The 27,257-nt window shown below is 48.4% G+C and overlaps 1 long non-coding RNA gene across 1 annotated transcript; it reads left to right on the forward strand.

Moving 5' to 3' along the window:
* The first annotated feature begins 232 nt into the window (after positions 1-232).
* Positions 233-26,068, forward strand: LOC143657855 (uncharacterized). The gene is made up of 6 exons (XR_013162982.1): positions 233-343; positions 756-851; positions 13,415-13,563; positions 13,686-13,841; positions 25,271-25,462; positions 25,745-26,068. It is a non-coding gene; the product is annotated as an uncharacterized LOC143657855 (long non-coding RNA).
* The last annotated feature ends 1,189 nt before the right edge of the window (positions 26,069-27,257 follow it).

A 27,257-nucleotide genomic window follows, 5' to 3' on the forward strand; every position in this document is an offset into this window, starting at 1 on the left:
TCACACCTGGATCCTGCTGTCCCCAACCCATCTACCTGGGTGCAGCCTGGGAATTGCTTTGCTGTCAGGAGAGGCAGTTTTTACTCACACCCCCCTTCCTCTTACTTCCCTGTCAACTCCTTGCAACTAAAGGCATTTTATTATTTGCATAATAAAGCAAATCTGTTGACAAACATTGCTCAGTGGTAACCCTTCTGGACCCACCCACACCACCACCATCATTCAGAATAACTCTTAGCATCTAGAGCAGTTGCACAATTCTCAGGCTTAAGTGCATCAGAATCATCTGAAGGACTTATTAACACACTGGTTACTGAGCTCCAGCCCCAGAGTTTCTGGTCTAGTAAGTTTGGGGTGAAGTCCCAAAACTTACGTGTCTTGCAAGTTCCCCCAAGATGCTGATGCTGTGCTCAGGGGAACAAACTTTGAGAACTGCTGTCCTAGATGCTGTGGCCGGTTTTTCCCTCAGCCCTTTCATTACCTTTCACTGATCGCTTTTTTTTTCAGAAGCCCTAAATTACTTTTAGCAGCTAAACCCACTGTCTCCATGCCCTGGCCTTGTGCTCAACAAGATTTTTCTGGTGTTTGGGCGTTTGCTTTGGCTCTTGCAGCCTGGAATGCCCTCCCTCCCACTTCTCATTTGGCTCACTGCTTCTCATGCAGCTATTGATCGGGCATATTCATTGTATATTCATATTCATATTCATTGTCTGTTCAAATTCTACATGCTAAGCACTGTTATTTGCGTTTTCCAGGTGATAAAATGAACATTTAGAGGCAGGATGTCACAACCCCAAGTCACAGAGCTGAAGACCCTGGAACTTAATGAAGCCTGAAGTTCAAGCCTACAGGTGAGTCACAGCTCACCAGTCCCCTTACTCAGGAAGCTATCACCAAAAGCTTCCAGACTGGAGTTTGTACAGCTTCTTTGAGTTCCTCTACACTTTAGGTATATCTTTATCCATGTACTTACAACCTTGCAGAACAGTTATTTATTGATGGGTCTGTTTTATTAGGGGTGGGGGAGGGGGGAGGTTTGCAGAATAATCATGCATAAAATACAGGATTCCCACACATCACCCTATTATTAACGCCTTGCATAGATGTGAAAACTTTGTTACGAATTGGTGAAAGCACATTTTTATAACTGTTGCTTAAAGGCATGGACTTTGTACTGATTACTGCAGCATCCTATGTACCTGGAATAGTTCTCCATCCATGTTGTCAGTTGAATGAATGAATTAATAATAACTGCGGAGAAATGTTTGCTGTATAAGTTAATGAATAGATGAGTGGCTAGTAGGTGCTCGTTAAGTGTCTGTTGTCTGGTTGAGTGAATAGATGTGTCATCTGGCAAAAAGACAGATAGGTTGGGTGGATGGATGGACGGACAGATGGATGGATGGGTGGATGGAGAGTGGATGGGGATGCTGGTATAGAGGTGAAAGGATGGGTGACTAGATGGAGGAATTGATAGGTGGTGTGCTGGTTTAAAACTATTATGTACCCCAGAAAAGCCAAGTTCTTTTAATCCAATCTTGTAGGGTCAGACCCACTGTTGGGTGGGACTCTTTGATTAGGTGGTTTCCATGGAGATGTGGCCCCACCCATTGGGGGTGGGTCTTAAATCGACTTACTGGAGTCCTATAAGAGGGAGACCATTTGGAGAAAGCCCAGATGCTTGGGTTCAGAAAATGCCTCCCGGGATGCTGAGCTAAGAGATGAAATCTAGAGTTTGCCCCTGAGAAGCCAAGAGAGGACCCACAGACACTTAGACGCGGGAAACACCCCAGGAGCAGCCAGAAGGACCCCACAGGATCTGAGAGCCATTTTGGAAATCAATCCAGGAGAGAAAGGTCAGCAGATGTCACCACGTGTCATCCTATGTGACGGAGAAACCCCGGACATGATCAGCCTTTCTGGAGTGACGGTATCCTCTTACTGATGTCTTACTTTAGACATTTTCATGGCCTTAGAACTGTAAATTTGTAACCTAATAAATCTCCTTGTAAAAGCCAGTGCATCTCTGGTATATTGCATTCTGGCAGCGTTAGCAAACCGACACAGGTGGGTTGGGGGATGGAAGGACAGACAGGTGGATTGGCGATTGGGGGATGGCAGGCAGGCCCTTGACTTTGGGCTTGTTAACATGAGGTGCTGTGTGTGATCCAGGCCTGTCAGGTGGATGGAGAAGGGTGAGTGACCCACAGAACCCAGAGCACGTGGAGCCCACAACCACCCGGACAGCCCAGCCCAAGGGCGCTGGGCCACCAACTCCGTTTTGAGAAACGACTGGCAGATGCATCATGGGCATCAGCAGGAGGCTTGGGAACTGTCTCACGTGTCAGAATGTCACTGGGATGGGAGATTGGGGCTTGACGTCTGCCGTATCCCCGAAGCGCTTGTTTTAATGACTAATTATTTTTCTTCCTCTGACATGGCTGCTTGGGAGGGGGTCTGGGGTGCTTGGCTAGAAGCCGGAGACCTGTGCTCAGCAATTGAATTTCATAACAAGCCAGAAGTGAATTACCCTGACCTGCCAGCTGCAGAGCAGACTGGAGGGCCGGGCGCCCAGGCCCAGCCCAGGTGATGCTCGGTTGGGAGGCCCTTCCAGGGCTGGCTGGCACCTGCAGAGTCCAGAATGTGCCAAAATCCAGGTGGACGTCTATTTGAGGAGAGGCAAGTGTTAGCTTCAAAGTTACTTGATTTTGATTAAAATGAAGTTATTAACCATGTATTAGAAAAATACATGCTTCCTATATTTGGGACATTGCATAAATGCCTCATCGGAATTATTTCCTTCACTCTTAACGTCATTCTTTTTAGGTGGACTGTTAGCATTTTCTTCCCCATTGTCTTAGTTTTTTGGCTACTAAAACAAACAACATGCAATGAGTTGGCTTAAACAACAGGAATTGATTGGCTCACGGTCTTGAGGCTAGGAGAAGTCCAAAATTGAGGCATCAGCAAGGTGGTGCTTTCTTCCTGGAGACTGTGGGGTTCCAATGGCCCCCCTTCTCTTGCAGAGAGGCAAGACAGAAAGTGGGGAGGGAGTCCTCACCTCTATAACTAGAACCGTTCCTGTCTTGCCTCTCTGCAAGAGAAGGGGGGCTGGCTGCACCAATCTCAGGGTCCTTGGCTTTTCTGCCACATGGCGGTGCCCATGGCGGCGTCTCCTCCTTTCATTGCTGGGTTCCATTGATTTCCAGCTTCCACGCCTTCCTCTGGTGTTCTCTCTGTCTGATTTTTATTTCACTTGTATAGGACTCTACTAATTCGAATTAACACTCACCCAGTTTCACAGGGGAGCACTTGAAATGTGGCTGCTGTGACTGAGGAGCCGGAGCCTTTATTTTACTGCGTTTTAAGTTGTTTGAACTGAAGCAGCCTGATGAGGCTAGTGGGGGCCAGGTTGGACACTGCAGGTCTAAAGGTTTGAAAGAAACGGTTCTAGTTATAGAGGTGAGGACTCCCTCCCCACTTCCTGTCTTGCCTCTCTGCAAGAGAAGGGGGGCCATTGGGCTCACTGGTGGGGAGGGTCACCCTGTGGTCGCATGTCCCTCACAAGGCATGGCTCCTCTCCTCTCTCCTGGAGCTGGATAGCTAAGCGGAAGTTCGGGCCAGCGTGACCATCTTGTCTTTCTCTTTCCTGCTTCTCGTGAGGCCAAGCAAGGCAGCCATACCCTGGGCAGGGCTTGCAGATGGCCGAAGCCTGCATGGGTCATCTGTGTGCTTCGGCTCATAATAAAAGGGCAACTTTTAGTTCCCTTCCCCTGACTTCTCATGTGAGTCTGTCTCCCAGAAGAGCTTTATGGGAACAGGAGTGTGCGTGTGTGTGCGTGTGTGTGCGTGTGTGGTGTACATTTGGCAGGGAGGTGGGGAGTGTTGTCTGGTCCTGGTTGGGCAGGATTCAAGCATTCCAAAGTCCCTAAAATATTCACATCTAATCGGGTTTCGACCCCTAACAATGCTATGTCCTCTTTTTTTTTTTCCTACTGGTATTTTAATTAAAAAGAAAACAAACTTCACATATAATATAAAACCACATTCTCTTTGTCAAAGATTCAAATAACTCAGAAGGTCATCCCCATGGGTGAAATTACCTATGGTCATCCACCCGGTCTTCCTTCTGTACACACACACACACACACACACATGCACACACACGTGCGTGCACACACACACCAGTGGGGTGGTTTTTCCCGCAGGAAAAGAGATCGTACATATATGTTGTTCTGTGACTTCCTTTTTCCCTTATCGTATCTTGGGAATCTTTCAAAACCTGTCTTTAGAGGTAGAACCCATTCCTTTTTAACTGTCACATAGTGTTCCATTATATGCATGTCATGAAGTTTATTTATTCTTCCTTATTGGTGGATATTTGCTTTTTTTTCCCGCTGGGTTTCAGTATCACTAACTCTGTTGTAATGAACATTCTTGTGTACACCTCTTTGTGCACATGTGTGAGCATAATAAGGCATGTACACACATTCATGGCAAGGAGTTGTATAGATTATTTTATTGCTTATTGACCCCGAACTCATTAGGAGGAGAATACCTCCTGCCCCACTGAATCGGGCTTGGCCACACGACTTGCTTTGGCCAAGGGCATAGAAGCGGAAGTGATGGTGGCACAAACACGTCCCTTTTGTGCTCCTGCCATCTCCAAAGGAATTAGAGACCCCAGGGAGGAGGAGGGACCTTGGCCAGAGCCCAGCCCCACCATGCTGAGGCCTAGATCAGCCGAACCCCAGTCGGCCTGTGGGCAAGTGCATGAGAAAAGAAATGCTTGTTTTACTATGTAGTTGAAATTTCAAAGTTGCCACACAGGAAGCCTTGCCTGATACAGAAGTGGAAACTGGTAGAGCTTTCAGTATCTATCAAGATGTTTATGCATATGCCCTTTGACCTAACTGTTGTACTTCCAGGAGTTCTGTAACAATCTTTAAACAAACTCCCTTTTGGTAAAAGAGGGTGTCTTCTCAGTCCCCTCCGACGGAAGGGGCTGCTCGGGCATTGAGCTGTTAAATTACTGAGCAGCTCACACAGGGTGCCTGTGGTGGGCAGGAGGAAGCCTTGGTGCTAGATGTGTACCCCTTCCCACCCACCCCCACCCCCCTTCATCAGCTTTGCGTTCCAGCAGTAACACAGTACCTACAACTACACCTGTCTTGGCACACCTGGCCTTTTCTGCAGCCACAGAGCATTAGAGCCTCTGACTCGAGAGCCTTCCAGTCTCATCATCATGGGAGCCTGTCCCCAGTAGGCCCTGCGCCCCCACAAAAGTACTTCCAATCGCCACACGGCTGCCTAGTGCTCAAGATTGGCTGGGAAAACTCATAAGATGGAAGGCCTGGGCAAAGAATAATTTCCCGTTGGATTGAAGTTGACTTGTTTTCCACACCCCCCCACCCCCTGGCCCCCACCCAGACAGCCAATCCCTTTTCACCAAGCAACTGCCATTTCTTAGATCTGCACCCCCCCCCCCCCCCCCCCCCAGTACTCCGCTGGCCTCTTGGATGGGAGCATGTGAAAGCTTCCTCGGGTGGAAAGAGGCCCAGGGTGCAGAAGGGGCTGGCTGCCTGCACCTCAGGTCTGCGTCCTCAGCTGCTCAGTCCAGCCCGAGTGCAATAAAACTGACTCCAGCCCCAGGTCCTGCGGACACCTCCGCAGAGAAATTCGTCTTTTGTTGGGGGAAAGCCCAGATGCAATCTCTGAGCTGGGAAATAGATCTGTTTGCTTGCTGTCCCCACTCGCCTCTCTGTTCATCTGTCACTGTTAGCTCAGTGCAAGATAATTTCGTCGAGTTGGAACACTCGCCTGGTTTGGCAGCGAATTGAGTTGAGAAGGATTTTTTCCTCAACAGAAACTCGCTGTGTCTACGGTTATTTGCAGTGGGTGCTGTTGTCAGGGTTGGGGAGGGGAAGTGGCTTCCCGTGGGGGGCAGGGGAGGGGGTTGCGCCATCAGGGTCTCCCTGCCTAGCCCTGACAGCGGGCACCCGTGAAGCAGCTGGCAGGGTCTGCCCACCCACAGGGAAGTGACGAGCACAGGAAAACTGTTCTCATCCGCCAGCCTGGGACGTCCACAAAGTCATGCTGAGGGAGCTGCTGGGTCCCAGCCTCTGCTAAGGGAAGCAGTCACGGGGGAGGAGGCGGTGGCTATTGACTGACAGCAGGGCAGGGACTTGTGAGCTGACACTGCACCGAGCTCTGCCCAGCTGGCATAAGCACATTCATCCCATGGCCACCACACACTCTTCCCTCCGGGCACGTGGTGAAAGCTCATTTAATCCTCAAAACCACCCTGGGAGGTGGGTATAGTTATCACCCGTTTACAGGTGAAGCCCAGAACGTTTCGGAAACTTGGCCAAGGTCACACAGCTAGCGAGCAGCAAAGCCTGGCTGCTAACCCAGGTCTGACTGGCTCCACAGGCCACCCTGGAAACCTCTTCCTCCTTCGAGGCGACCAGGCATAGGCTACTGAGACACACCCAGGGCCCAGGACTTGGGAAATTTGCTGCAGCATTGTTGTTGACAGGGAATGTAAGATGAGTCACCCTGGAAGCTCAACAGGACCATTCCTTAGTCCCTAGGTCTCTCAAGGTCTCAGGTATGACAATGACTCTTCCTACCCCTTCTCAAGGGCTTCAAGTAGCCAGAGTGGGTCTCCAGTCACTGCCGGCAAGAGAGCACTGAAGCTCAGCAGCCTGATCCTAACTAAGCCCTCCGGTCGTTTTGGCTTTAACTGCTTTCACTTAAATTATCCAGCTACCTGCAGCTTCAGGAGTTATTCAGCTTGAGTCGCAGAAGCCAATTGCAGCTTGTTCTTCTGGAGAGAAGCCTTGGCTGTGCTGGCCCCACTCTGGGGTTATCCTTGTCACAGTTGTTGCCTGGAACCCCAGCGTCAACTCTCGTTCTGCTACGGCTGGAGACCCCGGGCCCAGTATCCTCAGAGAGATGCTCCGGACCCACCCTTTGTTGGTCTTGGGTGTAGGGTGGGGGTGCAAAGGCTGCCTACTGAACTCTTGCACGCAGCCAGGAGCACTGGAGGGCCAGGCTGGGGTGGGGGGTGGGGGTCCCTTTGCCCAGCAGCTCCTGGCAGATGAGCTGCCCAGGCCTCCACTGTGCTCTCTCTTCTGTTTTCAGTACTCCCGGGCTGGGCCAACACTAATATTTACATTTCAAGGCAAGGCTGCGGCTCAGGGCTGCTTCCCGTCCCTGTGGCTCTCCTGGGCTCAGGGGATGGATTTGCAGAGTGGGATGTTGGGAGACAGCTTGTGCTGCCTAACTGGGAGCCCCAGGAGATGGTAGGAACCCCAGTGGGCAGGGACTTGGGCCCAAAGCTTCAAATAACAAAAATAACCATAGGGATAATACCAGCAATTATTTATAAAGTGCTCACTCTATGCCAGATGCAGGGACAAGTCTTTCATAAGCATTTTTCTTCTGGGTCTCACCCCAGTGCTCCATGGCAGGTATATCTTAGTTGTACAGACAAGAAAACAGAGGCAGAGAAAAATAAGTTGCTTGCCCAATGTCACACAGCTAGGAAGTGACTCATCTGGGTGGTCAGCTGAGCAAATGTACCTTGAGAATTCTAAGATCCAGGGCCTACAGCGGCCAGGTGGTTTAACGTGATGTGTAAAGCTTGGTGAAGTTAAGGCAATAGGGAGTGGTGGGGAGTGGGGCACACAAGTGAGGGCACCTCCATCTTCCCAGTTCCAGCTAGTTGCAGCCCCAAGGTAACGTGGACCCCATGGGCCAGATCATATGACCTTCAAGAGAAAATCTTAGCACATTTGCTTTTATAATCGGGGGGGGGGGCATATTTATACATCTACAGGTTTTTATTTGAAGTCTTCCAATTTTCAAACGTTGGCAACACTTTTCTAAAAAAAAACACCGCGGGAGCCAAGGCAAACACATCTTCAGGTGACAGCTCCGTTCTGATGGCAAAGCCCAGTGGATTGGCCCCAGGCCCTGCTTCCTCCCTGCAGAAGACAGGAATGGACCTTCACCCACGCAGGGGGGCCCACGGGCCACAGCCGTGTCCCTAAGCCACTCTCAGGGGTGGACGTCAGGAGATGATGTCACCCTTAGATCCAGAGAGTCAGGGCCCCTCCTGGACCCCCACTTTGGAGGGCCTTGTTCCCGCCCACCTCCTGCCAGGGCCCCTGCCTGCAAGGTGGAGGGTCTGCTGGACCAAGGGGATGCGGCCCCCCACCCAGAGCTCACATGCCCTCTTCTAGACCACCTGGTGGGTCCTGGGGTCCCTGGAATTCCCTGCCCCAAAGGCCTTGAGCAGTTATCCATTATTATATCATGTCCGTTATAATAACTGTCGTTTCCATTGCTGTACTATAAAACCACTTAAACTTAGTGCTGTGAAACAAGCCTCACTCCATTACTCTTATTACCTCTCACAGTTTGGGGACTGGCTGCATTAGGGATGCAGGTCTCTCCTGAGGTCCAGTCCTACCTGGCACTGGAATCCTTGGAAGATGTTTTCTTCCTCCCCCATCTGGACTGACTCTGGCTGTCATCTGGGGCGGGCTGCTGGCCACAACCTCTGCATGTGCCCTCTCTGAGTGGCCTGGGCGTCCTCACGGCGTGGCGACCTGGCTCTAAAACCAACCATCCCAGATGGAGAATGAGGAGGAAGCTGAATCACCCCTTATGAGCTAGCCTGGAAGTCAGGCAGCGCTGCTTCTGTCACACTGCCATGGTCACAAAACTCTGTCCAGGTTTAAGGGGATGAGACAGAGGCCCGGTTCTCTGCTGACTGTGGAGCAAGGCTACACTGTAAGAGGAGCATGTGGGAGGCGGATATTTTTCTGGCCATCTTTGGAAAGCTTAATCTGCAGCCGCCTGCCTGCTTCTTTTCCCCCAAGGTCCTCTCAAGAATGTATGCCATTGTGAGACTGAGGCGCTGCTTGGGGCTGGGCTGGAGCGTGGTTGCAGGTTCTCTGACCTTGTGGGAGTCGGGCAGGCTACTGGGAGGGCCAGACAGGCCCTTTTGGTTTGCTTGGAGCAGTCCCCACTGAGAGCCTCATGCAAACAAGGCAGAGGCCGCTTCCTGGGGATGTGAGCAGCAGCCACTGCTGGGAAGGAAGGCACACGGGCAGGAGAGACCCAAGTAAATGAGCAGCTGTGGGACCACCAGCCTCGCAGCTCGTGTGTCTTGACCAGGTGTGGAAAGAAAGGTGAGCACTTGCAGATGCTGGGAAGATCACTCTTGGTGCTTCCTTGTGAGAACTCGGTTTTGCTGCACAAGACAAACACACACAAGCCAGTCGTCAAACAGTGAAAATCATTGGGTAAATGTGGGCCAAACTTCAGGCCTTTGAAATGCAGCCGGGCTGAGAACTGGTGCTCTCACCTCTTCGTTCTACAGAGTCATCTGGGGTAGAGAAGAGGATTCTAAGAAGTCCTGATGCCTGAGTCTCGCCCGCCCCCAGAGATTCTGGTGCAGTGGCCCCATGGGCAGCCTATGCAGGGGGATTTTTTAAAGCTCCTCATTGGTTCTAATGTGCAGCCAAGTTTGAGACTGACTGAGTCAGAGAAGGAATAGACAGAGGGGAAAGGCTCCTGGGCCTTGAATAGCTATAGACGCATTTCAACTGAGGGGACAGCTGGAGCGCAAAAGAGGTGGTGGGAATAAGCATTGCAGATTGGGGACAATATTAGGGAGTAATATAGTAAGATTGGCTATATTAAGGTAATAATTTAAAAAAAAAATTGCTGACATATGTCAGATACTGTGTACGGACTTGACCAACACAACCTCATTCTGCCCTCACCACAACGCTGAGGTAGGTATTTTTTATAAATTTTTAATTTAAAAAATATATGTAACAACAAACAAACTCAAACACTCTTAACATATGATCATTTCGTTCTACATATATAATCAGATAAAACATAAAAAACTCATACGTACCATACCCCTTACTCCTCCCTTTCATTGATCACTAACATTTTCAATTTAAATATTTTTTAACATTTGTTCCCCCTATTATTTACTTTTATTCCATATGTTTTACTCGTCTGTTGATAAGGTAGATAAAAGGAACATCAGACACAAGATTTTCACAATCACAGAGTCATTTTGTGAAAGCTGTATCATTATACAATCATCTTCAAGAAACATGGCTACTGGAACACAGCTCTACATTTTCAGGCAGTTCCCTCCAGCCTCTCCATTACATCTTTTTTTTTTTTTTAACATGGGCAGGCACTGGGAATCGAACCCAGGTCCTTTGGCATGGCAGGCAAGCATTCATGCCTGCTGAGCCACCGTGGCCTGCCCTCTCCATTACATCTTGACTAACAACATGCTATCTATTTAATGTACAAGAATAACCTCCAGGATAAGCTCTCGACTCTGTTTGGACTCTCTCAGCTACTGACGCTTTATTTTGTCTCATTGAGCTCTTCCCCCTTTTGTTTGAGAAGGTTTTCTCAATCCCTTGATGCTGAGTCCCAGCTCCTTCTAGGATTTCTGTCCCACATTGCCAGGAAGGTCCACACCCCTGGGAATCATGTCCCACGTAGACAGGGGGAGGGTGGTGAGTTTGTTTGTTGTGTTGGCTGGAGAGAGAGGCCACATCTGAGCAACAAAAGAGGTTCTCTTGGGGGGTGACTCTTATGCCTAATTTTAAGTAGGCTTGACCTATCCTTTGCGGGGTTAAGTTTCATATGAACAAACCCCAAGATTAGGGGCTCAGCCTATAGCTTTGGTTGTCCACACTGCTTGTGAGACTATCAAGACAAGAGGTAGGTATTTTAATTCCCATTTTACAGATGGGAAAACTGGGCTCAGACAGACTATTTGACTTGCTCAGGGTTAATCCAGAGCTGGGATTTGAAATTTTTACTCTCTGGTTATGAAGACAATACTTGGAGGGTTCCAGGTACAAACACGGGAATGTCTGAACCTGATCTAGAGGTAGCAGGGAGTTAGTGAGTGGCATGTCATGGCACTTCATAAGTGTAGTTACTTACAAAGAGATGAGCAAAGAGGTTGGTGTGTGTATGTGTGTGCAGGGAGATGGAGGGGTGTGTGCATGTGTGTAGGAGAGTGTGAGAGGATGGTGGGCCAGCAGTGTAGGGAAATAAAAGGAGGGCTGGAGCAGTCTTCCTTAGCCCGAGGGGCCTTTCTGACTGTCTCAAGCCTCTGGCCTTTGCACATACTGTTCCCAGCCCCTGGAAGACCTTGCTCCTCTTCTTCACCTGTCTCAATCCCATACAAGCTTTCACGAGTAGCGGAGACATCAGTCCTTCCCCCAGGGAGTCAGACAAACTGACTTTGGAGTTTGAGCTCTGCATGGTTTGTCTCTTTGTTTGCCTCGCCCTGGAGACTGGAACTCCCTTGAGGGCAGAGGCTGTGCCCAGCTCAGTGTTTGGCTTAGAGTAGATTTGGTAGAGATGGCAAGGTGCTCACGCAGCGTCTGTTCTCCTTCCTTACCAACAGCACCCCAGCAGTGACAGCGATGCAGCCACGTCAAAGAACACAGTTCCCAGACTCCTTATGGCCGGGGTGTCCGCGCGACGCAATTAGGCCGACATGGTTGTCTTCCCCCAGAAGCAGGCTCTCTGGGGCAAAGGTTGACGAGCAACTGGCTTATTTGAGAGGTGACCCCGTGGAGGATTGGTGCGGAAGTGGGGGAGATGAGACAAGAAAGAGAAGAAGCCAATGTGGAGAGTGTGAGGGAGCAAATTATTGCTAGAGGCAGCTGGGGCTTGATCCCACTGGGGGCCTCTGAGAGATGAAATAGAACAAGCCCGAGTTGTCCCACCGGAGGATGAGAAAGCAGAGGTATTTAGTCACCAACTGCTTTTTGTCATTGCTAGAGGCTGCTCCCGGGCAGCATTAAACCCAGCACTTCTGGCTTACTCTGTGTGGTGACATTAGCAAGATGCTAGGGCCAGAGAAAGGTGTTTGCGGAATGAAGCTGCTATTGAACCTGAGTGACAAGTGTCAAGGGGACTTAAGCAGACAGCAACAGTATCTGTTATGAAAATGTAAGAGAAAGTTGTTGCTAAGTTCTCCCTGAAAACTTCCTTAAAAAGAGGCTGAGTCAACTCCTCTGGGCCCTTTTGTTCATGGTTTTCCCTCCTTCCTCTTGGTTAGAATACAAACTTAATGGCTGGAGCTATGGCAGGCATTTTATGTTCATGGGAGCAAAGGCCAAGAGACTCTCTAAGACAGCGGTTCTGACATCTTTTAGTCATTCAACAATTTGCTCCTGGATGTTACATCATATAAGAAAAACAAACTCTTCTCTTTATAGTTTAATGTAGCCATTGATAATTGGGTTTCCTGTTACTTGCAGCCTAACCCAAACGTAGTTCAATAAATCACAAATATTAAAGAGTGAATGAATAAATCTCAGGAGGGGGCCAGCATCATTTGCTTATAGAAATTTCCAGCAGGTTTGACCATATTCCTAGAATGTTAGCTCCTTGAAGACTGCACAATGATTATTTTTGCTCATTATCTTATCCTCAGCAGCTAGACCAATGCCTGCTCAGAGGAGGCTTGCAATAAATGTGGAACGAATGGCCAGTGATTCTGGGGGTAGGAGAGGGAGTGGAAGATTCTCTAGACACAATGTATTTGAGTTCACATTTATCATAGTCTTTTCATGTACCAGATGGTGCTCTTTTTTTTTTTTGGTAGAAGAGGAAGAGGTGGGGAGGGAAGATAAGGGAGATCAAGTGAGCTGGAATCAAGTATCAAAAACAGAGTAGATTAAACTTCCTCTCTCTGAGCCTCAGTTTCCTCATTTATAAAATGGTGATAATAACTGTACCTTCCTCAGAAGTTTGTTGCAAAGAATAAATGAGATAATGGATGACCAATGCTTAGGATAGTTCTTGGCACATAGTAGGTCCTCGATAAAGGCTACTTTATTATTATTAATTATTATTACTGCTGCTGTTAGTATAAGTTCCTCTCCTGGGCCCTGTGGTAAATAAATAAGCCATGTCCTTGCCCTCAGATAGCTCCTGATCTGATAGAGGAGGATAAAGGTTATTCCCATTTTATGTCTGGGGATATATAGCTGAGGCCAGCTTGCTGGTCTGTGGTGGGGTTCTCCCTCAGTCACCATGCAGGAGCTCAGGTGGGATACTAGAGGTGCTGTTAATGTTGGGGCACATTCAGCTGAGAAATTCTGTGATTTGGTTTTCGATCCCAAACCAATATTCGACAAGGGTCCAAGTGGGTTCTGTGATGGTAGATCCGAACTCAACCTTGCCTCCCTCATTCCATCCCATCCTCAGGCCTCATAACCTCCAAAGGCCCATCCCAGGGCTGAAGGTGAAAATGCATTTGTTGAAGGGAGCCCAATCATCATGAAACAACTGGAAATGTCATTTCTGAATTAGGATGAGGTGCTTTGCTTTCCAGGCTTCCTCACTCTCAGAGCTACTTCCATGTCCCATGGCCGCAGAGTTCTCCTTACCACCAGGACTGCAGTCCATGGTGACTGTGTGTGTGGCTGGCCCTGCTCACTGGAGAAAGAAGAGGTCCCTAACCTGGCTGGAAACCTTCCCCAGGTGGGTGAGGATGTTTCCAAAATGCTGTTATCCTAATTGATATAGCTATTAAGGTTTATTGGCTAAATAATGCTCCTGTTTACAAGAAGCTTGGGAACAAAGCACCTATGACTTTCTTGCAGCTAAGCTTCCTTACTGAGCACCAGAATGCCTACCAATTCCCATATGGCTCCATCACAGTCTCTAGTGGCTGCTGCTGTGTTCTGGAGAGATGACTTTCTAAAGGACAAACATCTCAGATAATTGCTCTCAGAAGTGAGAAGGTCCGGGGCATGGAGGTAAGAAGTCTTGCTTAGTCTCAACCTCAAGAAACGGGTTCCTAATCCAGGCAGTGTTGGGCATTGGGTGTCCACAGCACCTCCATGGCTTGGTACCTTGGAGCACAAGGCAAGAGTACCTCTCCCTCCTCCAGCATCTTGTCACCAGAGAGATGATTTTCCCATGATGATAGAGCCCCATAGGCATATCTCCATACTTCTATGAAACATAAGAAATCATAATTCTTGTCATCATGATTAAGAATATGTGGTGGGATATCGATTTTAAAGTAGTAACTGATGTGCTTTTTTGTTGTTGATGTTTCTTTCTACCCTACCCCCTCCTCCACTGTGCCAGCCTGTGCATTTTGTACTCACTGCCTCAGGGATGGCATGACTAAGCAGAAACTGAGAGAAAGGAGAGTCGACTCTTGGTTTCTGAGTTTCAAAAGCTTAGGCCTCAGAGGTGTGAGAAGGATGGATGGACATAAATAATAGATTTGGGAGAAGAGTGGGGCAAGAGGAAAGCTTCTTGACCTGTAGATAGAAAGGATAACTCTGGCTGGAGGAAGGAAGAGAGGTGGGGGAGACACAATGAAGGAGAAAGGTCTTTGATGACTTGGACCAGTCTGGGCTCTCCTGGGGCCATGGGAACAGAAGAGGACTCAGCATTTAGACCCTTCCTGTCCCCAGTGGAGGGGGAACTTGTGTTATCCATCGGGGAGGCCCATGGAAGCCCAGCCAGCACCTCCACACTCTCCGGTCTATCCGTGTGGTCCCCAAACACCATCTGCCTACACACAGGAGCTATCTGGGTTGGCCTTTCTGTGGATGGTGGTGAAGATCTCCTTTCGGAGGTGGTGGCCACCAGTGTCCCGAGGCTTTGTCTGGCACCTTCTATTTATCCCAGGTGGACGCTCCGGTTTCAGTTCTCTAGGACACATATAAATGTGGGTTGGGTCCCTGGGTACCTGCTGGGACGGGCCTGCAACTTGCCTCCTGAGATAGGACAGTGGTGAACTGTGCCCTTTTAGAAGCTCTGTAATTGCAGAAGCTTGCAGCCTGCTGGGAAATGGATAGGACGGCTTCGGAGCACATCCCTTAGGACCAGCTCCACCCTTTCCCCCCTCTTAGGAAAGCTTAACAGGGTATAAATGTGAACCTCCTCTTCCTTCCTCCCTTGCAAAGTTCTGGGGACTCGGCCTGTTTTCTCAGCTCTGCTATTTCTCCCCTGGGAACCCTCTTCCCCAGCCAGGCTGCCCAAGGGAGTGAAGACTCCCAACCCTCCGTCTCCTTGCCCTGCACCTATCAGCCCCAGATGGGTCTACAGGCCTTTTGCATTTCAACAGCTCATCGCCAAATGCTACAGGAAACAGATGGGAGTAACAAAAATAATAAACGGTGAGAATTTCAAAGGTTCCAGCAGCTTAGAGTCAGGGTCTCAGGTCTATAGTTAGAGACTTCCTTCCGAGATGGTAACCTCCTTTGGTCTGTAAATGACTGCTGCCACTGTTATTTGGGATAAGCCAGGCAGGTACTGGCAGCGTTGTGACTTGTCAGCAACTATTGGAATCGTAATCCTCTTAGCTATCCTGCGAAGGGCGGGTGTTGTTATACCCATTTTAAAGATGCAAAGATCGAGTCCCAGGAGCAGGGTGGGGAACGTGATATGAGGCCCAGTGCAAAATGTAAAATGTGGGCCCCCTTGTTCAAAAATTATTAAGGATTTCAAGACAGCGACAAATAGAGCATTAAACCAAGCGCAAGACACTTCTGAGCATGGGACCCTGTGCCACTGCACAGGTCATATACCCATGAAGCTGGCTCTGTCGGACAGAGAGAGAACTTGTCCAAGGACGTCCAGCCAGTGAGAGGTAAGCTTTCACTGCAAAGTCTGCTACAGCCTTGCACTGAATTTGGCTGTCTCCTTGGTGTTAGCTGCAGGCATCTACACTCCTTCCCTTCCATCCACCACAACTGATGAAAGTTCTGGCCCTTATTTTTACTATTTAAAAAAAATAGTAAAAAAGCAAAACCTGACTGTAAGACACCAATGTTACACAAATCCTGATGCTTCTCCAAGAAGCCCTGGGGCTCTTGCTAAAATGAAGCTAAGGAGATCATTGGGCAATTGGGCATTGTCCCATCCCCAGCTTTCCCCATTCAATTAACTTGACAAGTAAACATTTTTGAGACAGATGACTCTCATTTTCAATGCAGTTTAAAAGTCCCTCAGGGCAGGAAGAATACTCAGGCTTGTCTATTTCAGGGGACGGTGTCTTCACTCCAATTTATGTGGACTTTGTTTTAAGGAACCTCAGCTGGCTCAGCCTATCCAGATATGCCTCCCCAATGGGACATGTATAATGTAGGGTTTGCAATATGTATTCGTGCAATATCTTAATGCATGTTTATAAGAGCATATATTTGTATTTTATCCTATTATCACAGTGGTTCTCAATGGAGGAGGTGATTTCATCCCCCAGAGGACATTTGGCAATGTCAGGAGACTTTTAGTTGTCATAACTGGTAGCAGTGGCGGGGGTGGGGGTGGGGGGCGGTGAGGGCTGCTGCTGGCCTCTGGTGGGTAGAAGCCAGAGATGCTGTCAAACATCCTGCAATGCACATGACAGGCCCCCACAACAGAAAACGACCCAGACCAGAAGGTCAATCATGCCGAAGTTGAGAAGCCCTGATAAGTTATCATAAGCAATTTTGGTATTTTCAAGGAATCCTGCTCTGAGGGAATAAAGTTTTGAGAGCTGCCTCCTGAAACTGTGATCATTACATGAGAACTCACGGCGCCCCACGCCAGGGGTCATTTGAACCTCAGATAAGCCTCACAACTCCAAAACGTTTGAATTGTTGCCTTCTTTTACCAATGAGGAAACTGAGGCTCAGAGAAGAGACATCACGAGGGTGGGGCCTTCTGGAGGTGGGGTTCTCCCAAAGAAGCTGCCACAGAGGCAAAGAGAAATATGGGGGTTTCTTATGCCCTAAGAGATTGGCTTCTGTCTTCTGTCCCTGGGCATCCCGCCAGCTGGGATGACCCACCTCCCTGCCTTTGCATCAGGAATCCCCCGCTGCACCTTGGTTCACAGCAGATCCAGTTTTTCTTGCCTTGCCTCCACCCCATTCCCACTGCTCGTGAATACACTGTCTACACAGCACCTGGATTTTGCTTTGGGAGAACCACCCTCCTTCCAGGAGCCTGTGATGAACTGACTCTACCCTCAGTCTGGGGGTGAAGCATGTAAACCAGGCATTGGCAACCAGTGTAGTTAAGCTCCCCTGGCCACAGGGATGGGCTGGCGAGAGTTCCATGATCCTCTCTGAGCCAACACGATGCCAGGAGAGATTTGCTTTCCGATTGCTACCACAAAGGACCTAGCCTAGGGACAAAGTCCTGGGACTGTCAGATAAAATGCAGGGTGCCCAGTTAAATCTGAATTTCAGAAAACAATGAATTATTTTTTAGTGTAAGTGCAGTGAACTGAATGGTGACCCCTCTGATGGTTGGAAGCTGTATGCACCCCAGGATAAATCATGCTCTTAACGCTAATCCAGTCTTCTGGGTGGAGACCTGTTGTGAGTGTAGACCTTTTGATTAGATTATTTCAGTTGAGGCATGCCCCAGGTGGGTCTTAATCCTCTTACTGGATCCTTTTTGTGAGAGAAAAACCAGAGAAGTTAAGAGAAACAGATGACAGAGAGAAGACGGAGAGGCTCAGTGAGGAAGTCACTGAAGCCAGAAGCTGGAAGCCAACAGAACCCTGGAAAGAAGGAAGAGACCAACAGCTATACCATGTGCCTGGTGATGTGACAGAGGAGCCCCGAGTCACCAGCAGTCCCTTTCTTCAGGAAGAAGGTATCATCCTGTTGATGCCTTGAGTTGGACATTTTCACAGCCTCTAAACTGTAAACTTGTAAACCAATAAATCCCCAGTGTAAAAGTTAACCCATTCCTGGTATATTGCATTCTGGCAGCTTTAGCAAATGCAGAGCACCCCTGTCCTCAAAAGATATATCCACCCAGAATCTGTGAATGTGACCTTATTTGGAAAAAGGGACTTTGCAGATGTTAGCAGGAAAAAGATCTTGATATGAGATCATCCTGGATTAGGAAGGACTAGGGTGGACCTAAATCCAATGACAGGTTTCCTTAGAAGAGAAGAGAATACACTGAGGAGGGCCCCTGTGAAGACAGAGGCAGAGGCTGGAGTGATGGGTCTACATGCCAAGGAACATGGAGGATGGCTGGCCGCCAGGAGGAGGCTCAGCAGGAGGCTCCTTCCAGAAGGAGCCAAACCTGAGCACCTCTTGATTTTGGACTTGCGGCCTCCTGAATCACAAGAGAATAAATGTCTGTTGCCTTAAGGCACCCAGTTTGTGTTACTCTGCTACAATAGCCTGAGGAAACTAATTCACTAAGTATGGCTTGAACTAAGCCTACTTAAAATTAGGCCTAAGAGTCACCCCCAGAGAACCTCTTTTGTTGCTCAGATGTGGCCTTGCTCTCTCAGCCAACACAACAAGAAAACTCACCACCCTCCCCCTGTCTACGTGGACATGACTCCCAGGGGTATGGACCTTCCTGGCAACATGGGACAGAGATCCTAGAATGAGCTGGAACTCAGCATCAAGGGATTGAGAAAACCTTCCAGACCAAAAGTAGGAAGAGAGAAATGAGACAAACTAAAGTGTCAATGGCTGAGAGATTTCAAACAGTTGAGAGATTATCCTGGAGGTTATTCTTACACATTATATAGATATCATCTTTTAAATTAAGGTATATTGTAGAGGCTGGAGGGAACTGCCTGAAACTGTAGAGCTGTGTTCCAGTAGCCATGTTTCTTGAAGATGATTGTATAATGATATAGCTTGCACAATGTGACTGTGTGATTGTGAAAACCTTGTTTCTGATGCTCCTTTTGTCTATGATATGGACAGATGAGTAAAACATATGGACTACAAATAAATAAATAATAGGGGGAACAAATATTCAAATAAATTGAGTAGACTGAAATGATAGTGATCAATGAAAGGGATATAGAAAAAAACAGGGAAAATAAAGGCTAAAATATATTGGGTACATGGAAATACTAGCAACCAGTGAGCGGGAGAGGTAAGGGGTATAGTATATACCATTTTTTTTCCCCTTTTTATTTCTTTTTCAGAATTGATGAAAATGTTCTAAGAAATGATCATGATGATGAATATACAACTATGTGATGGTATTGTGAGTTATTAATTATATGATAAGAATAGACTGATCATATGGTAAGAATGTCCGTGTTTGTATGTTATGTTTAAAAAAAATTTTTTAATTAAAAAAAAAATAAGTAGGCCCTGAATATTTACTAGGACTGACATACTAACAAAGCACTTGTTGTCAACCTGAAATTCAAATTTAATTGGGCATCCTGTATTTTATTTGCTAAATCTGGCAACCCATCGAAAAGGAAGCCAAAGGGAGACGTGCCTCTGGACACCTCTGAGCCCTAAAGCCAAACTCTTTCCCCATCTCTTGTTGCTGAAAGATTGCTGAGGAATTTTCTGAGTCTTCTCAAAGTCTGGTCTTGGAAGGAAAGAAAGCTTCCTAAGGGCATCCTAGGCCTCTCTTCTGTCCTTCACGGTGCTCAGTGTCCAGCGACAAGAAAGTTTTGTTGAATAACAAAGGCTCTGTGTGCAGTTCTTGTAATAATAGCTGCTCTTATTCTCCTATTATGTACTATTCTCTGCGCTGGAAGCTTTCTCTTTGATTACTTCCCATCCTTCAAATATATTCAACTCAGGTGATTATACCATTTCACAGGGAAGAAAACAGAGGCCTAGAAAAGGTTATCTTTTACTTTAGGCCACTGGCTCGTAAGAAATGGAGAACTTGAAGAAATGGAGAACATGTGAGTCCAAAGCCTGGGCTGTTTCTTTGCAGTTTGCCCATTTTGTCCCACCCACCTGGCCTCCCCGTCTGTCCCTTCTTAAGGAAACCAGTATTAGCTCTGACTGTCCTTCTCTCAGCAACCCCCCCACCCCCAACACCCCATTAGCTGCCCACCTCCCCCCTTGAAACATGCCGCTGAACATCTGGAAACCTCAGGAGGCTGTTTCGTTAACAGCCTTTGCTTTTAAAGGTCATGGAAATGTTTGCTCCCAGGGCTGGGACATAAGCAGCCCAGGTACACAGGCCTCTGGGGGCTGGACGGGGCTGGCAACATCTGCTTCCAAATATCCCGGGGCGGGACTTGGCTGCCAGCTGCTGGTAACAGGAGCGGACCCCTGGCCTCTGATTTATGGCCCATTTGGAATGAGGCCCTGGGAGCAATTACTCGGTGGTTTGAGCCAGGCAAGCAGCTAGGGCTTGCAAAGCAGACAGCAGGCCCTGGCTGGCTGTGCTCCCTTCCCAGGCAGACGGAGACCATTCAGTGGGCACCTTTTTGTTTCTTTAAGTTACCAAACTTTTGTGGACCTGCTCCTGCAGACCAGGCACTATTCTAAGTGCTCATGAAGCCTCCCTAGGAGGGAGAAGCTCTTAGCCCATCTCGTTGTTGAAAAACTGAGGCCTGCCAAAGATGGCAGCTTGCTACTGCCACATAGCTGAGAACTTGGGCTCAGCTGGGATTTGAACCTGGATAGATGCAAATTCATGCTCTTAACCATTATGCTGCTTCTCAAATGCCGCCAGGTTCCCTGCTCAGCGTAGCCAGGGCTCCCATTCACAGTTAGAAGGAACCCAAAGTTCTGTAAAATGCTTGGTGGTCTACTCTGGGTTTTCTTTTCTCTGCTCTCCTGCTTCTGACCCCTTTGTCTTTTTAATTCCTTCCTTCCTTTTCCTTTTCCTTTCTTTCCTTTCCTCCCTCTATCTCTCTCTTTCTTTTGTTCTTTAGCTTTACTGAGCAGCAATTTCGAGACCATAAAATATCCCCATTTAAAGTGTACAGTTCAAATGGTTTGTAGTATATTCACTGCATTGTGCAATCATCATCACAATCTAATTTTAGAACATTTTCATCACCCCCCAAAGAAACCCCATACCATCAGCAGCCATTCCCACCCTCCCTCCCCCCAGCCCTGGGTAACCACTACCCACTTTCCATCTGTATACATTTGCCATTTCTGGATGTGTCACATCAGTGGAATCCTACAATACGAGTCCTGTTGTGTCTGGCTTCTTGCACTTAGCAAGGTGCATCCACGTTGCAACATGTCTCAGAACTTCATCCCTTTTTCCGGCTGAATTAAAATATTCCCTTGAATGGATATACCACAGACCACTGAGCTGTTCCTCCACTGATAGACATTTAGGCGGTTTCCACGTTGTAGCTACTGTGAATGATGCTGCTGGGAGCATTCGCACACGTTGTTGTGTACAGTTGTTAGAAACCTTTGTGGTTTCTTGACCACGTAAGCCAGCTCTGTGGCAGAGTCGTGGCCCTGCCCTTGGCGCTCCCTGAGCACCCTTTCCTCTGGACCTTCCTGGGGCTGGCCTCAAATGTCACCTCTTCAGATAAGCCCTCCCTGTCCCCCCCCATTCCCCCACCCACTCAGCTCTTAGCATTCTTCATTGTCCTTGTCACTACGGGAAGTTACTTTACTGTGTGTTCGAATGCTTGATTTCAGCGTCTCCCTGCCTTGCCTGAAGCTCCGTGAGGGCGGGGCGCTTGTCAGTCTTGTTTACTGCTAGCCCTCTGCTGCCTGCCACCCAGAAGCAGCCCTGCCAGTACGTGCCGAGTGAATAAATGGAGGGACTGGACCCCATGACTTGCTCCAAGCTAGCACAGGGTTTCTCAGCGGTGAGCAAGGCAGGCGCAGTAGCTCTAGATAATAACCAGTGCTACTCGGAGTGTCACCACACCAGCAATGTCTTAGTCTTGCTAATTCCCTCTCAGGGCAGTGAAGGAGACAGACAAGGAAACCAATGATCGAATGGGGTGCTGTGTAGGAGGCAGGAATGGAGTGGCATTCCATTCAGGATACATTGGCACCAGAAAGATTTCTGGGTTGTTATTAGCTACTTATGAACCCCATGACCAATGGCAATCAGCATTATTTTCTGTACCTCATTTGTCTCATCTGTCATTATTAGAAAGTATTAACGGTACCTCCTTTACAGGATGGTTGTGAGATATAAATTGAGATAATGTGAGTAAAATACTCCACGTATGTTGGCTGTTATTTTTGGGTAACTATAGCGATTAGGAGAGCAGAGGGAGTGAGGAGGGGGGCACTAACTAGCTGGGAGGGAGTGGGCAGGGAGTCAGTGAGGGCTTCCTGGAGGAGGTGGCATCTAAACCACATGACAGCCTTCCTCACCCTCAGCCCAGGGCTTAGACGGACCAGAGGATTAGACGGACCACAGGAAGTCTGAGGTCATGATACCATCACTTGTGCCTCCTTGCTGGAGTCTGACACTTGGTTGGAAGGCTGCTGGCAGAAGAGGCAACACAATACAGGTGTTAAACTTGGGGTCCATGTCAGATCAGGTAACCTCATGCTCAAAGCCCCTGGCTCCCAACTGCCTACCTGCTTATCTGGGCAATGTGCTGTGCCTCCCCGAGCCTCAATGCCCTCGTCTATAAAATGGGGATGAAGAACACAGTAACTACGGCACAGGGGTGTGGTGAGAATTCTTCAAGATCCTGCACCAGAAACACTTGGTCAGTGGAGCTCGTCGGGTCCATGTCCACCCTCAGCCTTGGAGGAATCCCTCTCTAGCTTTCAAGTGTCGTCGCCTCTCATGTGTGCCTAGAGCAGGGGAAAGCTGGTAACCAGTTTTGAAATGAGGGTTGCTGCTCATCTAAAGAACCGGAGCAAGGACGTGGAAGGACAGAGCCGAGGTCAGCCCCGAGCCTGCAGTGTGGTCTGGGGAGAGTGAACCGACCCGCTGCGCCTGTAGGGAAACATGCGGACTGGCGAGGGGGAAATGAGATAAACGAGGTCGAGCCCTGTGGCTTCCTGTCTCCCTGGGAATCCTTCAGAACATTCCTTGGTTCCCTCCTCCGCCCTCGCCCCTCTCCCGGGGCTTAATTGGGCAGCTGCTGCCACTCAGCACTTAACCTTTTTCCATCTGCCCTCCAGGGAGAGAATTAACGCTAATCCCTGAGCTGCTTCCCTGGCCCTGTCACTTCCCAGGCAGTGTCAGAGTGCAGGCAGGAGGGAGCGGCTGGGGCCTCCCAAGAAGAACAGCCCGGACATGGCACCTGGGGGCTCCCCTGCCCCCCTGTACTGGAGCCCAGCGGAGGCCTCCGCCCCTTCCAGGCAGCCACTATGATTTCCCCATGCCATCGCCCAGCGGTATCCCACTGACACGTATAACATGAGCCGCATATGTAGTTTTAAATTTTCTAGTAGTCATGTTAAAAAATTGAAAAGAGTCAGGTGAAATTTTAATGATCCACCATTAACCCAACATATCCCAAGTATTATAATTTCAACATATAATGGATATGAACAATTATTAACAAGCTATTTTACACTCTTTGTTTTGTTTATTTCACATTAAGCCTTCCCTATTTGGTGTGTATTTTGCACTCTCCCAGCACATCTCAATTTGGATACTTTTGGATAAATTTTAAGGGAAATACTTTTGTTCTGTATTGAGATTTTATAAAATTGATAGTTGAAAGAGATTTACCTACTCAAGTTGTTCCAGACATACATTAAAGTTTCTGAATAACAGTCGAGCATCAGTTTTTAAAATTTAAATGTAAATTAATGAAAATTAAATAATGTGAACAATTCTGCTCATCAATTGCACCAGCTACATTTGAAGGGCTCAGGGGCCATATCGATAGCACAGCTGCAGCCTTCATGCTGACCTCCTGCAGCTGCTCCTCAGCTGGCCTTCTGGGCAGATGTGTGGTGCAGTAGAGCTAAAAGAGCCAGGAGCTCTGCCTCTAGTTTTCTGTGTGACCTTAGGTAAGCTGCTCAGCCTCTCTGGGCCTTTCTTTTCCCAGCTGTCAAATGCATTATTTTAATGGAAATGAGTGTCTTTGAGGCATTACATCCTGTTCTAAGCTCTGGGAATGCAGCAGTAAAGGACATACCATTCTCTTTCCTACAGAGCTTCATTCTGGGTGGAAGATAGCAGTAAAAACAATATGCTGTAACAGCCGACATTTATTGAGCCCTTACTATGTGCTGGGCACTGTGAGAAACCTTTGATGTCCATCAACTCCTTTGACCCTCACACTAATTTTAAGGAAAGGTGGGGCCCCATCATCTCATGTGCGGAAACTGAACTGCACAGAGCAGTTAGAAACTTGCCCAAGGTTACCCAGCTAGGAAAGGACATTGCTGGGATTTGAACCTAGGCCATTTTGCTGTAGCTTCAGTGCTTCAATCACCCCTTTCTACTCCCTCCAATAAATGTAAAATAGCAGTGATGAGTGCTGGGAAGAGAAAAAAGGAGGTGATGGTGTTGTTTTAGATCAAGGGGACAGCGGCTGCCCTTTCCTCCAGGCTGAGCAGCTGCTCCCTCACATCCTTTGCAGCTTTATTAAGAACTAGCACATGCCAACCTTTTGGAGGTGGTGAAGGAGGCCAAGATCAAGGAGTGAAGGAGACAGACAGGGGCTGAGAAGCTAGGATAAGAATTAGCTGGGCACCAAGGTGGGGTGTGATGAGCTGGAATCTCACTTGCCCTGCAGCGAGGAGGGATGGGCATCTGAGTTGCCAAGCACAGTTTAGCCCTGCCAGGCAGGTGTGTCACGCAGGCCCAGAGCCAGCAGCCAGCAGCTGCGGTTGAAGCCAGGCCTGTGCCATGGAGGCAGTCAACAGAGTAGCCAGACGCTCGTAGGTACTGAGCACTTAGTTTCTTTCTTTTTCTTTCTTCTCCCCATCCTCCCGCTCTCCCTCCCTCCTTTCCTTTCCCTTCCTTCCCTCTTTACCTCTTTTCAATCCCCCTCTTTCCTAGCCCCCTTCCTTTGCTCTCGCCTTCCTTAATCCCTTCCCTTCTCTTTCTTTTCCTTTTCTCCCCCTTTTTCTCTGCCTCCCTATCTCCTTAATTCTCATCCATCCAGCCATTCCATTCACCTGCCCATCCACCCGGTATTTATTGAGAGCATGCCATATGCCAGACCCAGGATCTGAGGGTGCGGCAGAGGATACGTTGTCCTTGTCGTCAACATTATAGTCTATTTAAATGCACCCATAAATAAACCTGCTTTATCAGCTTAGAAAAGAGATGGATGTTCTTCGAGAAAAATACTGAGACGAATTTTGGGAATTAGATATTCTTTGTACATGGAAGGACACTATAAACAAAGTTGAAAGCCAAATAATAGGTCGGGAAAATATTTGCATCTTCTTGGACGGATGAGGCGTCTCCACCTATGTACAGTTGTTCAGAGCCGGGTGCAAAGTGCCTCTCACTCTCTTAGAGCGGTGCTTGCTCTGATTTTTTTCTTTTTCCTTTTTCTTTCTATTTTAATATATTTTTTGTTCTACAGAAAATGGCAGTGACACGTCAAATGAAGTGGTCAACTTTCGGGCTCAGTTTATGACATGAGGTCAAACAAGAACAACAACAAAAAATGCTCATGAAGCAATTCACTGGTTCATTCCCCAACTATTTATCGCGCACCTACTACGTTCTAGTGTCCAGGCTACAGCGTTGAACAAGAGGCAATCCCTGACCTCAGGTATCTCTGAGTTCAGTGTGGGCGACAGGACAATGAGCAAAGACTCTTCATTGGGAGAGGGCGGGACAGGTGCTGTGGGAGCGTCACAGGGGTCACCACAATGCAGGGGGGGGGGGGAAGAAGAGTGACAGCTCAGGGCAGCCCCAGGGTATGGGAAGCAATGAACAAGGTGAAAGAGGAGAGAACAGCTTATGCAAAGGCCTACGGATAGCAAAGTTAGACCCCGATACACACACACATACACATACTTTGGACCCAAAGTAATTCCACCTTATTTTGCAGGAGTCTGAATCAGGGAATCCCAGATGTTATGGATGGAGCGGTAAATGGGGGTCAGACGACGACGAAGGGCCTAGTAAATCAAGCTGAGGAAGTGGGACTTGATTTGAAGATCAGTGAGAATTGAGAAGCCTTTGAAATCATAGACAAGAAAGTAACTGCTTCAAACTTATGTTTACGAAAGATTATGTCGACTACATCCTAGATAACAGGAGGGGAAGACTGGAGCCAGGGCAGCCAGTTAAGGGACTGTTGCCAAAATCCAGGGGAGAATTGATGGTTGCCTGAAATAAGGAAATTGCAGCAAGGATGGAGAGAAATAGAAGGTCAAGGTGGAAGAAGGCTACAGGGACTGTTTACTGGGGAGAGGGAGGAATCAAGAATGATTCCAGGTTGATGGTTTGAGCAATGGGGGTGTGTGATGAGCCAGCGTGAAGTGGACCACTGGACAGGGAGCTGTTTGGAAAGAGGAGAGGCATGAGTTCAGGTTGGATGGTGAGCGTGAAGTCCTTGCGGAATACCTCAGTGGAGGAATCCAAGAGGCTATGCGAGGAGTCGGAAGCTGAAGTCTGGGCTGCAGATGCAGACATGGGAGTCGCAGGTGAACAGACAGGACCTCAAGCAGGGAGTAGCTAGAGTAGCTCAGGGAGACTGCCTCATGAGGTTGACATTGGGCTAGGGGTTTGGTTCAAGAGCCAGGAGGCCATTGGGTCTCTTGTCTCTGCTGCTCACTGGCTGTGTGAGTTTCGGCCGGTGATTTCCCCTCTCTGGGCTTCATTTTCCCCATCTGTAAAACCCTGGGGTTTGGAGGAGTTCCATGGAAGCCTTCGGTGGCCACAGCAGGGGTTGGAGTGGCATTGGGTATTGTGGCGGGAGACTGCCACCTCCTTTTCAGGCACAGTAGTTCTGCTTTGATGTGTCTGGTAACTTGGCTTTCTAGCTAAAGTTTGATTTGAAGAAAGAGTTCCATGACTCAAAAGAGGCAAAAAATTATAGGAGGGGCTGACCTCTAAGGTTCCATCGGGCAGAAGGACAGAACCACACAGAGCTGGGAGTTTCCCTGGTGCTAGAAAGAGTGAGTCAGGGGGGATTAACAGCACCTACAGGTCTTAAAGCACCCTGTGGGGTAGGGTCCTGAGTCAGGGTCATTGCCTGCAGCGGATCTAAGATGACTTAAGTGAAAGGTTAACCTCATTAACTCCGGGACTCCAGGGATGACCAAAGGGCGCCAGTTTCAGTTACACTGCCAGTTGATGGTAGAGGCTCCTGGAGAGGCACTGAGAAAGAGCCTGAGAAAATGCTGGGACTGATAGGCATGTCTGCTTTGGGTGGCAGCTGAGTGGTGGGGGCTGTGTGGGCCAGGTATCTGCTAGCTTTGATCTAATCTTTGGTTTTACAGGGACATGAACTCTTTCATCCCCTTCATAGCCCCCGGCAGCTCTATTGTGCGTTCTCTTCCTTCTCCTCCTCCTGCTGTCAAGCACTTCAAAGGTCTGTCCTGGCCCATCTCCCAGGG

The sequence above is a fragment of the Tamandua tetradactyla genome, chromosome 15 (genome assembly GCF_023851605.1).
Source record: "Tamandua tetradactyla isolate mTamTet1 chromosome 15, mTamTet1.pri, whole genome shotgun sequence".
Classification (NCBI taxonomy): domain Eukaryota; kingdom Metazoa; phylum Chordata; class Mammalia; order Pilosa; family Myrmecophagidae; genus Tamandua; species Tamandua tetradactyla.